Source organism: Meles meles, chromosome 5 (assembly GCF_922984935.1).
Source record: "Meles meles chromosome 5, mMelMel3.1 paternal haplotype, whole genome shotgun sequence".
Classification (NCBI taxonomy): domain Eukaryota; kingdom Metazoa; phylum Chordata; class Mammalia; order Carnivora; family Mustelidae; genus Meles; species Meles meles.
Window position 1 is genome coordinate 152,567,543 of NC_060070.1, and position 6,141 is coordinate 152,573,683.

At 39.3% G+C, this 6,141-nt stretch overlaps 1 pseudogene; it reads left to right on the forward strand.

The window, feature by feature from the left end:
* The first annotated feature begins 3,471 nt into the window (after positions 1–3,471).
* Positions 3,472–4,409, forward strand: LOC123941379 (annotated as a pseudogene).
* Positions 4,410–6,141: the final 1,732 nt, after the last annotated feature.

Consider the following 6,141-nt stretch of genomic DNA (forward strand, 5'->3'; position numbering starts at 1 on the left):
GAGAAGTCTTTTTTTTTATAAAGATTTTATTTTATTTATTTGACAAACAAAGATCACAGGTAGGCAGGGAGCCAGGCAGAGAGGAGGAAGCAGGCTCCCTGCTGAGCAGAGAGCCCAATGCGGGGCGCAATCCCAGGACCCCGAGAACATGACCTGAGCCGAGGGCAGAGGCTTAACCCACTGAGTCATCCAGGTGCCCCTCAGCTTTGAGAAATCTTAGAAGAATTAAAAATGTACTGTGTGCCTAACCATTTCCATATGATGGAGTTGGAATACTCATTGTCTTTTTTTTTTCTTTTGTTGATTTCAAGTTTTCATTTAAATTCTAGTTAGTTAACATATATGGTAAATTTGGTTTCAGATTTAGAATTTAGTGATTCATCACCTATATATAACACCCCGTGTTCATCACAATCCTTCCTTAATACCCATCACCCATCTAGCCCATCCCCCACCCACCTCTCTGCATCAACCCTGAGTTTGTTCCTGGTCATTATATAACTCATATAGTTTGCTTCCCAAACTTCTTTTTCCCTGTCCACTGTATCCATCTGTTTTGTTTCCTAAGTTCTGTATATGAGTGAAATCATAAGGTAGTTTTCTTTCTCTGACTGACTTATTTCACTTAGCGTAATACCCTCTAGTTCCGTCACAATGTTACAAATGGAAATATTTCTTTTTTTGGTGGTTGCATAATATTCCATTGTCTTCTTTATCATATACCACATCTTCTTTATCCATTCATCTGTTGATGGACATCTGGGCTCTTTCCATACTTTGGTTATTGTGGACACTGCTGCTATAAACATTGGGGTGCAGGTGCCCCTTCAGATCACTATATTTGTACATTTGAAGTAAATATCCAGTAGTGCAATTGATGGCAGCTCTATTTTCAACTTTTTGAGGACCCTATATACTGTTTTCCAGAGTGGCTGTACCAGCTTGCATTCCCACCAACAAGGTAAAAGGGTTCCTTTTTCTCTACATCCCTGCCAACATCCTGGTGTTTCCTATGTTGTTCATTTTCGCCATTCTGACAGGTGTGAGGTGATATCTCATCATGGTATTGATTTGTACTTCCCTGATGATGACTGATGTTGAGCATGTATTCATGTGTCAGTCAGCCATCTGGATGTCTTTGGAGAAATATCTGTTCAATGTCTCCTGCCCTTTCATAACTGGGTTGTTTATTTTTGGGGTGCTGAGTTTGACAAGTCCTTTATAGATTTTGGATACTAACCCTTTATCATATATGTCATTTGTGAATGCCTTCTCCCATTCCATAGGTTGAATTTTAGTTTTGTTCATAGTTCCTTCCCTGTGCAGAGGCTATTTAAATTGATGAAGTCCCAATAGTTAATTTTGTTCCTTGTCCAAGGAGACACATCTAGTTGCTACAGCAGAGGTCAAAAAGCATGCTGCCTGGGATCTCCTCTAGGATTTTGATGTATTCCTGTCTCACATTTAGGTCTTTCATTCATTTTGAATTTATTTTTGTTTGTGGTATAAGAAAATGGTCCAGTTTCATTATTCTGCATGTGGCCATTCAAATTTTCCCAGCATCATTTGCTAAAGCACTGTCGTATAAGAAAATGGTCCAGTTTCATTATTCTGCATGTGGCCATTCAAATTTTCCCAGCATCATTTGCTAAAGCACTGTCGTATAAGAAAATGGTCCAGTTTCATTATTCTGCATGTGGCCATTCAAATTTTCCCAGCATCATTTGCTAAAGCACTGTCGTATAAGAAAATGGTCCAGTTTCATTATTCTGCATGTGGCCATTCAAATTTTCCCAGCATCATTTGCTAAAGCACTGTCGTATAAGAAAATGGTCCAGTTTCATTATTCTGCATGTGGCCATTCAAATTTTCCCAGCATCATTTGCTAAAGCACTGTCTTTTTCCACTGGATATTCTTTCCTGCTTTGTTAAAGACTAGGTGATCACAGAGTTGAGAGTCCATTTCTGGGTTCTCTATTCTGTTCCATTGTTCTATGTGTCTGTTTTTGTGGCAGTAACATACTGTCTCCACAATTATAGTTTTGTAACACAGCTTGAAGTCCGGAATTCTGATGCTTCCTGCTTTGTTTGGTTTTGTTTTGTTTTTCAACATTATTTTGGCTATGTGGGTCTTTCTGGTGCAATACAAATTTTAGGATTGTTCCAGCTCTGTGAAGAGTGCTAATGGTATTTTGATAGGGAGTGCATTTAATGTGTAGATTGTTTGGATAGTTTAAGCATTTTAACAATATTAATCTTTCAATCCATGAGTATGGAAAGTAATCCCATTAGATCAATATCACTCAGCATCAGAGGAATACAACTCAAAACCACAATGAGATACCACCTCACACTGGTCAGAACGGCTAAAATTATCAAGTCAGGAAACAACAGATATTGGCAAGGTTAAGAGAAAGGACTACCCTCTGCACTGTTGGTGGGAATGAAAACTGGTGCAGCCACTCTGGAAAACTCCTCAAAAGGTTGAAAAAAGAGTTACCCTACAACCCCGCAAATGCAGGATAGAAACATAGTGATTTGAAAGAGCACCTGACCCCAATGTTTATATCAGCAATGCCCACAATAGCCAAAATATAAAAAGAGCCCAGGTGTTCATTGGCAAATGAATGGATAAAGACTATATATATATATATATATACACATATATATATATAATTTTAGCTTTAGCTATCCTTATCTAAATGAATATTACTCCTTATCTAAATGAATATTACTCAGCCATCAAAAAGAATGAAATCTTGCCATTTACGATGACAAGATGGAACTAGAGGGTATTATGCTAAGCAAAACAAGTCAGTCAGAGAAAGTCAAATACCATATGATTTCACTCATATGTGGAATTTAAGAAACCAAACAGATGAACCTAGGGGAAAGGAAGGAAAAATAAGATGAAAATAGAGAGGGAGTCTAACCATAGGAAACAAACTGAGGGTTGCTGGAGAGGAGGTGAGTGGGAGAACTGGGTAAGTGGATGAAAGACATTAAGGAAGACACATGATGTAATCAGCACAAGATGTTATACACAACTGATGAATCACTGAATACTACCTCTGAAACTAATAATATGGTTTACATTAACTAAATTTAATTTAGATAAATACTTAAAAAATTTTTAAATGAACCTACATATTTACAGTATTTTAAGTGCCATTAATCTCTAAACAAAAGATATTTTGTACCTACAACTGATGCAAATACAGGGGGCATTATGTATTTTTTTCTTATATTAAATTAAAATGACTTTTTCTGATAATGTGGAACTAAATTGGTATAAGTTATGCAATTTCAATGAATACATCATTTCTTCAAATAGTTACTGATAAAATACAATGGCCTTTACTTTAAAACATAATAGATCCTCTTCCCACCCCACCAACGGTTTACTTTTTTGAAGATTTCCTTTAAAATTTTTAAATGCTTGGTCCTAACAGGAAACATGTGCTAATGGGGATGGAACAGAAAAATGGCAGTTCTTTCAATGGGTTTTTCCTGCTGGGGTTCTCTGACTGGCCTCAACTGGAATTAGTCCTCTTTTTGGTCCCCCTGATTTTCTATCTGTTACTCTGTTGGGAAACACCACCATCATTGTCTTGTCCCAACTTGACCCACATCTTCAGACTCCCATGTACTTTTTCCTCTCCAACCTAAGCTTCCTGGACCTGTGTTACACGACCAGCACTGTCCCTCAGCTCCTGGTTCATCTCAGGACAGCAGACATGTCTATCTACTTTGGTGGCTGTGTAGTTCAGCTGTATGTCTCCTTAGGGTTGGGATCCACAGAATGCATTCTGTTAGGGGTCATGGCGTTTGACCGCTATGCAGCCATTTGCAAACCCCTGCTGTACAGCATGATCATGCACCCCTGTATCTGTGCCCTCATGGCTTCTGCATCATGGTTCATTGGTTTTGCCAACTCCTCACTGGAGACAGTGGTCACATTCCTTTTGCCACTTTGTGGGAGAAATAAGATATACCACTTCTTTTGTGAGGTCCCTGCACTGCTCAAGCTTGCCTGTGTTGAAATCACTGTAAATGAGTCTGTGCTCTTCTTTGTCGGTGTGGTCATTCTCCTCATACCTGTGACATTAATCACAGTCTCCTACAGTTGGATTGTCAGGGCGGTCTTAAGAATAAAGTCATCTGCAGGGCAGAGGAAAGTGTTTGGCACATGTGGATCCCACATCACAGTGGTCTCCATCTTCTATGGCACAACCATCTATGCTTCCCTCCAGCCCGGCAACAACTACTCCCAGGGTCAGGGCAAGTTTGTTTCTCTGTTCTACACCATTGTCACCCCCATGGTCAACCCTGTCGTATATACACTGAGGAACAACGATGTGATGGGAGCAATGAAGAAGGTTCTTTGTAGGGGCAAGGACTCCAAGTGACTGAGCGGAGAAGATCCTTTGATGGAAGATTTTGACTGTCAGAGATTTTAAGAGGATTATGTTCTCCCCATGTCATCTAAAATTTCCTGCAACATCTCTGAAGGGAATTTTCTCACCTGACGCTTTAATGCAAGTGAGTGCTCAAAATCCAAGTTCATGGGTTCATGAAGCCTTCAGAGATTCTCCTAGAGCATCTGCATCATATTTCATTTTAAGAAACTTCAGAGGTTTTTCATATTCCCCCCTCATTTGGGAACACTATTCCATTCCTTTTTGCAAGAGGACACACACATATCATAAAGTCATGGGGAAATAAGAATACAAATGACTAAAACATGATAAGAAATACTAATACTAATAAGTGATATGCCTCCAACGGTTTGCTAGAAAAATGCTAGCATTTTTTCCTAGCAAACCATTGGAGGCATATCACTTTTTCTTGCATTGTGACCATCGCTCTATTACGAGGTCCACAGGCTGACTGTATCACAGTTTTTTCATAGAAGTAGTTGGGCAACTCTGGGAAAAACAGACTTTTTTGCTCAGAGAAAAGCCTATTAACTTCAGTCCTGATAAATCCACTCAGTTATCGAGCCCTCGTATGACAACACCAGTGTGACGGTGATTTTAGGTAAGATTCCTGTCCCAGACATTGAGGGCATGATGCATACCTGCCAGTGACTGTGGGAGCATCAGCTGGTAATAAGCAGGTGGTGCTGACAAGCGAGTTTGGGCATAGCCAGACAAGCACCTACGTGAGGTCTACGAGTTGTTGTTTGTGTTCATGAGCCACCCTGTTAGTTACAAATGACTCTTTTTTTTTTAAAGCTTTCTTCTGTCTTCTTTACCTGGATAAATCTTACCCATTTTAAATATTTTATTTATGTGACAGAGAGAAATCACAAGCAGGCAGGGAGGCAGGCAGAGAGAGTGGAGGAAGCAGGCTCTCTGCGGAGCAGAGAGCCCGATGCGGGGCTAGATCCCAGGACGCTGAGATCATGACCTGAGCCAAAGGCAGAGGCTTTAACCCACTGAGCCACCCAGGTGCCCCTACAAATGACTCTTGAGCACAGTATCGTATCTCAACAGAACATGACCGAAGCCCTGTTTTATAGTCTCTCTATTTTACCTATAATAATGCAGCAAAAGTTTCAAAGGGTAAAAGACATTTAGACCCTCTCTTCATACTATTTTGTAAATTCTTCGATCTGGGCAACAACTGATCAATGCTTTTATATCGCACATCCTCCAAAAGCCCCATATATTTCAATACTATAAAAATATAGGAAGTGCCCTCTATTTCACAAGAAATGCCATGTTCTGTGGAGCTGACTTAGATTCACCAGGAGGAAATGTAAAGAATAAATACAATGTGTATTAATTATTAAACATCTCCATATGTCTATACTTTACAAATAACCATCTCATTATGAACTGTCATACAATTCTTAATTAGGAGTAATAAATAAAAACATCCCAGAACAACTGAATCTGACATTGTAGACTTTCGATCTTAACTCTAGCTCAGTTTGCTTTTAAGTGTGTTTTGGGGTATGGATCTGGGTTTCTGTATATATGTATTGTCACATATAGTGTATTTTACCATGGAGGCTGGAGCTTTGACAATGCCATCTTCACAGAAATATTTCTGATTTTGGAAGGTTTTTCCAACATGTAACCCAGTGTTGGTAAATGTGTTTGTGTCTTGGACTGGACACATATGCATAACAAC